Source organism: Bos grunniens, chromosome 14 (assembly GCF_055505025.1).
Source record: "Bos grunniens cultivar Pamir isolate PY7600 chromosome 14, Bosgru_T2T1.0, whole genome shotgun sequence".
In the NCBI taxonomy this organism is placed as follows: domain Eukaryota; kingdom Metazoa; phylum Chordata; class Mammalia; order Artiodactyla; family Bovidae; genus Bos; species Bos grunniens.
In genome coordinates, this window is record NC_141178.1 from 39,805,674 (window position 1) to 39,817,981 (window position 12,308).

Below are 12,308 nucleotides of genomic sequence, written 5' to 3' on the forward strand. Positions count from 1 at the left end.
GATGAGGTAGGCATGAGAGTGAGAATAAATTGCTACAATGAGGTTGAAAAACATTCAAAACAGCAAAATATTCAATATTTGACAATAGACTTGAAAGCCTTTTCATATGTGAAGATCTGTGTGTGTGTTCTCAGTCATGCCTGACTCTTTGCAACCCCATGGATTGCAGACTACCAGACTCCTCTGTCAGTGGGATTTCCCAGGCAAGAATACTGGAATAGGTTGCCATTTTCTTCTCAAATATGAAGATCTTCTGTATTCTATTAATACAGAGCTGTGTACCTCAGCACACTGGTGTGTCAAAAATGAGTTACAGGCATCAGAAATATTGATTTACTCAGACTGTTGGGGATAAGACTGCATGGGGTTAAAATAAAGCTGAGGCCTGGAATGCAGGTGGGCCAAGCTTTCAGGTCCTCACCAAGACAAGAAAATGTGGATCAGGAGTTTATACAGGCTGCTAGCTTTTTCCCAGCAGGATGAACAGCAACCAGTGGAACAAAACATCACCATGGAAACCAAAGGAATCAGAGGACAGCCCAAGGATGCAAGATTTCCTTTCCTTTTTCTCTGTGAGGTCGCGTGAGCCACAAACCTGTGCCAGGAGAGAAGGAAATGTGAAATATGGGTGGTTGCATATTTTGCGTAAGAACACTATTTAAATTATTGCATCAGGCTAGTATTTAGAGATTAGACAGATTAAACGTGGTCTTCCTTCTCTATTATAGAGGTTTTGAGGGTTTTTGAGAAAGATATGCATGTGTACATGCTAAGTCACTTTAGTTGTGTCTGACTCTTTGCGACCCCATGGACTGTAGCCTGCCAGGCTCCTCTGTCTATGGGATTCTCCAGGAAAGAATATTGGAGTGGGTAACCAGTCCTTTCTCCAGTAGATCTTCTCAACCCAGGGATGAAATCTCCCTCTCTTCCATCCTCTACATTGGCAGACTGGTTTTTTTACCACTAGAGCCAAAGGCATTCTAAAAAAAATAAAGAGAGTGTGCATTTTTTGTACATCTATGTGAGAGTGGGAGTGTATTTGCTTTTCTGCTGAATTTTACTGACGCTTGTGCAGTTTTATGACTGATATACAGGATAAGATGGATTAAGAAGCAGATACTAGTAACTAATAGGAAGAAGATTTGAACAGATGCATCCTGTTCTCTCAATGACTTTTCCCATTGACTCATACTCTTCAATTCTGGAGAGAACTGAAAATCTATGGCTAGCCTGCAGTTAATAGGGACTGCGGGTCTCTGCAGAAATCTTTTTCTGAAGTTTAACATAATTGTGACACTGTTTTTTCAGCCTTGTAGGTTACTGGGTAGGCTGAAGATGACTAAGTTGTTCATAGAGACTTAATAAAGTAGGCAACTTTGTTTCTCAAATGGTAACCTGCCGCCAGCTTTTAAAATTTCAAATTTGTTATATTGATAGATATGTGTGTATATGTGCTCAGTTGTGTCCGACTTTCTGCGACCTTGTGAATGAGTTGCCATTCCCTTTTCCAGGGATCTTCCCGACCCAGGTATCAAACATGTGTCTTTTGCGTCTCCTGCATTAGAGGCAGATTCTTTACCACCTTGCCACGTGGGAAGCCCCCATTAGTAGGTATAGTGCTTTTATAAAATACAATAAAAACAAATCACTGAGGTTCAGAGAATCTCAACTTCTTGCCAGATCACAGAGCATTGTTGATGGCTGGTACAAGGTAGAATTGGGACATGAATTGATATAATCTGCTTCTGTTCTCACTGTGGTTTCATTTTTCCTTTTCTTTGTATTCAGAGTTATTCAATTTGAATATGGATATCTCTTCCAATCTTTGGGGAAAAAGATACATTTTTGAGGGGTATCAGTTAAGCACTTGAAGTCAAGGCCTTGCACTGGGTACTGTGCAACCACTAATTTACATGGTACAGTTCTGTCTATTCTGAGCTTACACAGAAGTGATGATTGGGGAATTAACTTCGCATTGAGACCAGGATACACAAAACACAAATTCTTCAAATGAAGACAGCCAAATAAAACTCCCAGGGTCCTTGCTTTATAAGTGACAATGTTGTATTAGGAATATTTTGAATTCAGATAACACCCATCAGAAAGAATTAGAGGTGGAAAAATAAGATTCTTAAGTAGATTATTTTCAAGTTTCTGAAAGATAAAGGTATTTCTGCTTTAATATAAAGATTGAAGAAATGAAAAGAGGTTTAAGAAAAAATGTGAATGGAAATAAAAACAGGTGGTTTGTAAATTCCTAACAAGAATCTCTGTAATTTTATGTATAATTTTCTGGTGAATAGGAAAACAGAACAGTTAGTAGAAAACACACTCCCTTCGTTAGTTTAACTGCACTGGGGTCCATTAGCTGTTATAGAAAACATTTGTTTCTATTTTATCTTTGGTTTTAGGAAAGACACTTTTTCTATGCTTTGAATTACGTGTTAATAGGATGACTATTTCACATTGGATAACTACAAATTGCTTATTTAGGTGTTTCTATGGTTCAGCAACTAAGCATCGATGAATATGTAATTAGCTTTTAAACTCTTACCCTGATAGGCAATATGCAATTGCGGCTTTATGGAACTTCATTTAACATGTCCCTAAGCATTTTTACAATGCTAAATAGAAAATGTGATCTGGTATTAGATTCAGTGAAGTGAATTTATCCCCCAACAGACAGGTGATCTATATAAAAGTTTGAGAACAACTTAGTGTAGTGATATTAATGCAAAATCTGCTATAGGGACTACAGGATGCAGACATTTAGGAAATTGAAAGGAAATTGAAAGTTGCCATTACCTGGAAAATTCATTTAAAAATTGTTTAATTTGAAGATACAATATAAAGCACCAAAAACAGAGAATATATATGTATGGGCTGGGTGAAGCACAAGGTGGAATCAAGATTGCTGGGAGAAATATCAATAACCTCAGATATGCAGATGACACCATCCTTATGGCAGAAAGTGAAGAGGAACTCAAAAGCCTCTTGATGAAAGTGAAAGTGGAGAGTGAAAAAGTTGGCTTAAAGCTCAACAGTCAGAAAACAAAGATCATGGCATCCAGTCCCATCACTACATGGCAAATAGATGGGGAAGCAATGCAAACAGTGAGAGACTTTATTTTCTTGGGCTCCACAATCACTTTAGATGATGACTGCAGCCATGAAATTAAAAGATCCTTGGTCCTTGGAAGAAAGGCTGTGATCAACCTAGACAGCATATTTAAAAGCAGAGACATTACTTTGTCTACAAAGGTCCATCTATCAAAGCTATGGTTTTCCAGTAGTCATGTATGGATGTGAGAGTTGGACCATAAAGAAAACTGAGCATCAGAGAATTGATGCTTTTGAACTGTGGTGTTGGTGTAGACTCTTGAGAGTCCCTTGGACTGCAAGGAGATCCAACCAGTCCATCCCAAAGGAAATCAGTCCTGAATATTCTTTGGAAGGACTGATGCTGAAGCTGAAGCTCCAATACTTTGGCCACCTGATGTGAAGAACTGACTCACTGGAAAAACCCTGATGCTGGGAAAGATTGAAGGTGGGAGGAGAAGGGGTCGACAGAGGATAAGATGGTTGGATGGCATCGCCGACTCAATGGACACGAGTTTGAGTAAGCTCTGGGAGTTGGTGAAGGACAGGGAAGCCTGGTGTGCTGCAGTCCATGGGATCTCAAAGAGTCAGTCACAATTTAGTGACTGAACTGAACTGATGCATAGTTTTAGACATAAAATAACAAACACTTAAGTAGGTTTTGGCCAACATGACTGGAGGTTAAGCTGACTAGCTGAAATTCAGTTAGACAAATTTTCATAGCTCTAAAATTCTATCCAGAAATGATAAGAATGTTTCTGAAATTGTTAAAGAAAATTCTTTCTCCTCTTGAAGGTTGCATTATGAGATAAGAGATGCTAAGAAAGCTTTCCGTAGCATGTTTTGGTAGCAGGAAAGATCACAGAGCATGGGGGAAATCAAAAACTAAGGTTGTTTTCTGAAATACTACGAAAATAATAATAATGATAACAATAGAATCCCTCCCAAATTCCCCTGCTTTCTCAATTGAGTACAGAAATAAAACAACTGCATTCCAGTTCTATCACTAAGTATCAATATTTTATTGGATTCCGGGAAAATATTTCATGATTATTTCAAAGAGATTAATAATCACTATAAATCTCTGGACTCTCTTTTTGACACCAGGTAAATATTCTTAAAAGATAGATAGCATTTGAAAAGAAAAGGGAATATCTGTTTTTCCATAAGTAATAGTCTTGGGAATTATGTAGAAAGTCATCAATAAAAGATTACTTCAAAATACTTTCTGTAGACATATAAACTTAAGAAAAGCTTTCTTTAATTTTTATTTGATTATTTAGGCATAGTCTACATTCACATATCTGTGTATAAAAGACTTTCATTGTATCATATGTATATAAAATTATATTTATTTCTAATTCTGAGGAAAATGCCAGCCATCTTAATATTTACTTATTTTTTAAAATTTAAGTATATTATTTTTACCTTGTTTGAAATTAGCCCACATGCTATATAGCAGATACTATGAGCACAGCTTCAGTGCTACTATTCCTCCTTTTATTAATATGACCACTGAGACCGGAATTCCGATTCAATGGGAAAGGGCACTGGAGGGTTTAATTTATTTTTAAATTTTTACCTTATGATGATTTTCTTGATAACATATTACTTGTTTTCTTGATTATTAAAGTAAAGCATGCTCTTAGTATAAAATGCAAAAGTGTAGTCATGTGTGCACTGACTTCATGTTCTACTCCTCACCCTGGGCAGATCCAAGACTTTTGAGTGAGGGTAAAGGGGGTCGGGGACATTTAATCAAAATAATTATTAGAGATAGAAAAGGCATAAAAATTAAGGAATATAAATAAAAAGTATCACATTGCAACATTTAGGAGAAATTCCAAGGGATTCTAGACTTTATAGAGGGACAAAACAAAGAGAGAAGACGGATCAACTCAATGGCATTTTGGCCCTCCAAACAGTTTCCGTCTGTGGCTGAATTGTGCATGTCCGATTCAGTTTCCCTAGCCAGGAATTTCTCTCCTGCACTTGACATATCAATTAATTTTCACAAAATGCATCCAGTAATTAGAGGTGGAGCCACAATAGTATAAGCAGCTCCACCATGAAGGGATGGTTTGAGAAGACATTGTGATGTAAACCAAGAGCTAGCTTACAGAGTTATTTTTTAATATATATATATATTTTTTTAATTAGAGGGCAATTACTTTACAATATTGTGATGGTTTTTGCCATACATCAGCATGAATCAGCATTAGGTATCACAAGGGTTATTTTAAAAGCTGCTAAGGCAATGGCACCCCACTCCAGTACTCTTGCCTGGAAAATTCCATGGGTGGAGGAGCCTGGTAGGCTGCAGTCCATGGGATCACTGAGAGTCGGACACGACTGAGTGACTTCACTTTCACTTTTCACTTTCATGCATTGGAGAAGGAAATGGAAACCCACTCCAGTGTTCTTACCTGGAGAATCCCAGGTTTGGTGGAGCCTGGTGGGCTGCCATCTATGGCGTCGCACAGAGTCAGACACGACTGGAGCGACTTAGCAGCAGCAGCAGCAGCAAGGAGCTTCTAGACACTGCCAGCATAATGTTTCTCCTCTTTCCTCTAGAATCAAGGGTTGTCTTGGCTTCAGAATAATTATACAGCAGCACCATGAATGGGAAAACTGCAGATGTTCCCTCTCCTGGTATCTTTATATAGTTGAGCTGGGTGCTGAGCAGCATTGACAACTCTCCACGAAGTCTGTATCTCTGCCCTTATCATTATCTATGAGGTTTGCATCTTTCAGAGCAGGGAGGGCTTCACCAGGAGCAGAAAAATCAGCATCTCCTCACTCAGAGGCAACATGAGCAGCATTGTTTTTTTTTTTTTTTTGTATTTTGCTTTGTTTCTTTTCCTGTGCATTAAAAAGAAAAAGAAAAAAACCATGTATCTGAGATTATACTATATCATGTCATTTTGCTTTTTTGTCCTTCTGCATATATGTGCACATAGAGAAGGAAATATAACCCACTCCAGTGTTCTTGCCTAGAGAATCCCATGGACAGAGGAGCCTGGTGGGCTGCTGTCCCTAGGGTTGCACAGAGTTGGACACGACTGAAGCGACTTAGCGTGCATGCATGCATTGGAGAAGGAAATGGCAATCCACTCCAGTGTTCTTGCCTGGAGAATCCCAGGGACGGGGGAGCCTGGTGGGCTGCCGTCTATGGGGTCACACAGAGTCGGACACGACTGAAGCGACTTAGCAGCAGCAGCAGCAGCAGCAGCAGCAGATCTAGCTACACACATTCATTCTATCATTCATCATTCTTCACAAACATGACTCTAATGGTTGCATTTTTTGCTGTTGTATATGTGTTATTTTTTCATGTGAACATATTTCTAAAATTCTTTCATTGCGTCAATATTAGCTTACCTAACCATTTTCTTCTTAATAGAAGTGTAAATCATTTCTTTGTTTCACTATTAGAGCAAGGCAGTGGCAGGGGAAACCCTCACAGATGCTTCTAAGTGTGGATATATGTCCATAATATGTTCATCAACATGATTATTGTGTTGAAGAGTACACACCTCTTGGGTAGGTACTGCCTTAATCACAACCAACATACCATTCCAGAAGGGAAGTCTTATACGTCTGCTCCTTTATCCTCACTGTCTTCTTTTTCTGTGTTCCACCTTTCCCAACATACATCGCTCTCTCAAAATCCCTTCCTGCTCCTTTGGGAAGCCCCATTCCTCTCCACAGGAAGAGATTTATCCTCTTGATCCACTTCACTATTGTATAAGCTTAAGAGGTGACTTTCGAGGGACACCTCGAGAGGGCCTCCTCTGCTTGATCATGACTAGCTCTGAACAGTGCAACGGGCTCTCTGGAAGTTCTGGGGGTTCAGTTTTAGTTCACATTTCTCACTGGAGTTTCCCTTAGATTAGCCATGGCTAGTTTCCTCACCATATTTCTACGATGTAAGTTAATTCACCAATGCAGTATCATTGTTGCTGTTCTTCAGTCACTCACTCGTGTCTGACACTTGGCAACCCCATGGACTGTGGCACACCAGGCCTCTCTGTCCATCACCATCTTCTGAGGTTTGCCCAAGTTCATGTCCATTGCATTGGTAATGCCATCCAGCCATCTCTTCCTCACAAATAATTGTCTACATTTGTATGTAGCAAAAGAAGCTTCTATCAGTGTGTCTTTATCTTTGTTTCTCTTAGAATAATTTGTTGTTGTTGCTTAGTCACTAATTTGCGTCAGATTCTTTTGCAACCCCATAGATTGTAGCCCACCAGTCTCCTCTGTCCATGGGATTTCCCAGGCAAGAATACTGGAGTGGGTTGCCACTTCCTCCTCCAGGGGATTTCCCTACCCAGGGATTTAACTCTCGTCTCCTGCATTGATAGGCAGATTCTTTACTACTGTGCCACCAGGGAAGCTTTTTAAAATAATAGATCCCACCATAATCATACTAAACCTAATAGCAGCTTGTAACACAAGCGATACAAGACTGGGTAAGCATGAGGTCTTGTAGGCATGGAATCAATTTTGATGACATATTTTTGCTCCAGATTAAAGGGTCTCGGCAGACTCACATTCATCACACCACTCATGTGCCCTTACACTTAACTCTCAAAAGCTGCCAAGTGGGTACTGTCACTCCCTTTTAGAAGAGTGACAGGAGAAGGCACTGGAGTTTAGAATGATTACATTTGTTGAAGATCACAAAGGTAATGCAAAAGAGCAGGGGTTTGTCTGACACTGGGGACCGTGGAGTTAACCCCTAGGCAGTCACCATCATCATGATCCCCACTGGCATCATGGATATCTAACTCTTAAACAGTTCTCACTATGTGTTAGTCCACAGTTCTAAGTCCTTTACTGTACTGACAACCATTGAAGTACACTATTTTATTATTGTCATTTGACAGAGCTCTTTGAAGTATATAGTATTATTATTGCCATTTTAAACAGGGAAAACTGGAAACAGAGAGGTTATAAAACTTGGAAAATGTCACACAGCTGGGAAGTGAAGAGCCAGGATCTGAAATCTGTATCTTTGTGCTTAAGTGCTATAGCAACCTGCGTCATATTGAAAGTGTAACTTGTTTTGTTTTTTCTTTGGAAAATTCAGTTCGTGGCTACCGCACTGGACACCCTGAAAAAAAACCTAACAGCCATTTTTATGTTCCCATGTCCACGATCATAATTCTGCAGTTTCCATGTGTCAGGTGCCAGGGTACTTGAGGGGTTAAGTTTCCAATCTGTTGGAATCACAGGTTTACTCCTAAATATGATTGTATCCTGAGCTCCCCGCCTCTTGCACCTCTTTCATTTTGTGTCACTTGCATTAATACATATCTGATCTTCCTTTTAAAAAACAAGTTATTCTTTTCATGAATGTGTATTTATTTGTTATTTTTTAGTACTTTCTTTGTGTTTTGACTGCTCCTGCCAAGGTTATTCTTTACCTCATTTTAGTTGCCCTCTGGATCATCATGTTTTTCTTTGCTTTCTATCTTTCTCTTTCCATTTTATTTTTTAGATGACATCTGTAGATCAGCTTGACCCTTTCTCTTCTATTGCTTGCATCTATTATTTCCATGATTTGAGATGATTTGTTTGAGATTATATAATTAATTATGATTCCTTATTTGATTTTTCATATATATGTAAATAGTATATATAAATATATAAATAGTATATGTATATAATTTCCAAGGTTCCTAAATTAATGAGCTGTTATTCATTACCCATAATCTCTTTATGTTACCTACTAACTGGTATGTGACTTTTTGACTTTAATTATTATATCAACCATTTATCTGAATTCTCCTATTGCAGCTCTGAGAGGGGGGAAAAAAGGATCATGTTTACTGGAAATAAAATAATAATAATGCTATTTCCAGTAAACATGATCTTTTTTCCCCACTCAGAGCTAGAACAGGACTCACCTGTCTCTTGGATCAAGAGAGTTTTCCTATTTCCCTACCATGACCTTTCCTAATTCAATCTTCCGGAAGAACTTCTAGGAAACTTCAAAACTCCTTTACTCATTGTTTTCCTTTAAGTCTTCCCTGACTTGACTTTCCTTCCTCTTTGACCTCTTGAATTCTCTGTATGGTATGTACCTCTGTTCTCACTTCGCTATTTGCTGTTGTGTGTTTACCTCATTGTCCAGTGCTTCCCATTTTCAGACCGAGTCTTTGAGGGCAAGGACTTTCCAACTTTTCTTTGTATTCTTATAGTCCAGAAGAGTCTCCAGGTAAGGGGAAAAAAAAAAAAAAGACAAGCACATGTTAAATGAATGAGTAACTTTGGACAAATTGCGGTTGAACTAGTTTTTGCTGTTACTCCTTTGAACTTTGTGATCTAGGTATGACCAACACAGACCACAGTGATGAGAAAACAGTGCTTGGTGATACAATATACCCATGTTTAAAAATTCTCCAAATAAGCATTGTTTTCCTTCACTTACAGGGTTGATGTAAGATTTTATAATGTTTTAATTTTTCTCATTGTTAAAAGTCATAAACATTCACTAACAAATCATATGCTTCCTACCAAACCAGGAGATAAACTCACTTATAATACCATACCCAGAACTTCTTTGGTAACATTCTTCTGTATTTAAAAAAAAGCAAATATACAGTTGTCACTCAGTGTCTGTGGGATTAGTTCCAGGATCCCTGAGAATATCACAATCTGCAGATACTCAAGCTGCTTATATAAAATGACATAGTATTTGCAAGTAACGTATATGTATCCTCCTGTATACTTTAAATAGCTTCCGGATTGCTTATAATACCTAATTCGATGTAAATGCTATAAAGTAGTTGCTTTGGTATAGCAAATTCAGGCTTTGCCCTTTGGAACTTTCTGGAATTTTTTTTTCTGGATATTTTTGGTCTGCTATCAGTTAAACTGGAGGATAAGAAGGGTCAACTATATAAACAAAATTGGGTTCACTACTATTTTTCATTTTTGAATTTTCACATTTAAATTTTATCTTTTATATAGTGTTGAATATTTATAAAATTGGGTCTAGGAACTCCAGGTTTTGGAAGGTGCAGTGACTTTCTTCTAGTCATGTTTTAAAATCAGGATATGATACATGGCTTCTTATACTTACTGACTTTTATCAGCCAGTTTGGGGCATATATTTATGTGTGGCATTTTCCCCCTCAGGTCCTAGATTCTGTCATTGAGAATATGGATTTAATTTTGGCTATTTTGCTTTCCTCCTGCCAACCCCTGAGCATCCACTGAAAAATCACCAGGGGTTCCTGAGTGCTTTGTGTTGTGCATCATCTCTGCTGGGGATCATTAATGAAACACTTGTGAATTTGTTTCAGAAGAACTATTTTTAGAAGCTTTTTTCGGCCTATTAAGCTCACAGGTAGTCAGAAACTCAGACCAAAGCTGGTTTATCATTTGTCATTTATCAACCCTAGCTTTAACCCTAAAGTGGGAGATGGACCGAATTCTGATCACTCTTGGCTAGGAAATGTAAACCAAAGGACTGGATTTCAGTGTGTGAAATGAACTGAATTTTAAACAAAGAGTAAAGTAATGGGATCAGTGTATTTTTTTCTGAACTGAAATAAAATCCACATGTAAAATCTAAAATCTCTATTCAAACTATATTTCAGAAATTATGTATTTATGAATCATAAATGAAATTTATATTAGCTACGTATTTTAATTACAGATGCTAACATGCTTAGGCTTCTCAAGTGATGCACTGATAAAGAATCTGCCTGCCAATACAGGAGACATGAGAGACTCAGGCTCCATCCCTGGGTGGGGAGGATACCTGGAGTAGAAAATGGCAACTCGCTCCAGTATTCCTGCCTAGAAAATGCCATGGACAGCGTAGGCTGGTGGGCTACAATCCATGGGGTTGGGAAGAGTAGGACACAACTGAGTGAGTGAGCACACAACACACTTGGGTGCTTATAATGCACCAAAAGTGCCCTAAGCACTTCAAATTTATTATTTCCCATAAGCCAACAACACATTCCTGAAGTGTTACAGACTATTTGTGTTCCTCCAAAATTCATATGTTGAAGCTCTAACCCCCAATTCAGTGGTGTTAGAGGTGAGGCTTCTGGGAGGTAATTAGGTTTAGATGAAATCTTGAGGGTGTGGCCCTCAGCAAGAGATTACTGCCTTATAAGAAAATACCAGAGAGTTTGCTTCCAAACATTTTTTAATCTCTCTCTGCAATGTAACTGCTACTGCTACTGCTAAGTCGCTTCAGTCGTGTCCGACTCTGTGCGACCCCATAGACAGCAGCCCACCAGGCTCCCCTGTCCCTGGGATTCCCCAGGCAAGAATACTGGAGTGGGTTGCCATTTCCTTCTCCAATGCATGAAGGTGAAAAGTGAAAGTGAAGTCGCTCAGTCCTGTCCGACTCTGAGTGACCCCATGGACTTCAGCCTACCGGTCTCCTCCATCCATTGAATTTTCCAGGCAAGAGTACTGGAGTGGGGTGCCATCGACAGAAGATAACTGTCTATAAGCCAGAAAGAGAGCCCTCACTCCTGCAATGCGGGAGACCTGGGTTCGATCCCTGGGTTGGGAAGATCCCCTGGAGAAGGGAAAGGCTACCCACTCGAGTATTCTGGCCTGGAGAATTCCATGGACTGTATAGACCGTGGGGTCACAAAGAGTCAGACATGACTGAGAGACTTTCACTTTTCACTTTCACTTTGAATACGAACATGCTGACACGCTGATCTTGGATTTCCTACCTTCAAGACAATGAGAAAGAAATGTTTCTTCTATTTTGTTATAGCATACTGAGCAGACTGAGACATGAGGTAGGTACTATAGGATTACAGATGAAGTAGTAGAAATTTGGGAAGGTAAAGTAACTTCATTTTTCTAGTGAGCAGGAATAGCCCCTGCCCACTATTCTAGTATCCATATACCTAACTACCATGCTGCAACTGTCCCTTCCCAAGCATCAAAAGAAAAGCAACCCCTCTGTGAAAAATTGACAATCCTTGTGTGACCCTGTTACCATAGTAAACTCAATTTAGTCCTGGAATTGCCAATGATCACAATAACTTCCAGGCTGGTAAAAGTTCAAAAGCTTTACCATATTATCAATTTGACTAGAATTTTTCCCTTTGTTAATTATCATATTCCATTTTGAAATAATATATTTTCCCCCATAATAACTAAAGGGATAATGACTTTTCTTTTCATTCACTCAGTGTCAATTATGTGCTAAGCTTGAA

General features: G+C 38.8%; 1 non-coding gene across 1 annotated transcript; it reads right to left on the reverse strand.

Moving 5' to 3' along the window:
• Positions 1 to 4,526: 4,526 nt before the first annotated feature.
• LOC147359310 (small nucleolar RNA SNORA61) lies at positions 4,527 to 4,658 on the reverse strand. Its single transcript, XR_015141367.1, has one exon. It is a non-coding gene; the product is annotated as a small nucleolar RNA SNORA61 (small nucleolar RNA).
• Positions 4,659 to 12,308: the final 7,650 nt, after the last annotated feature.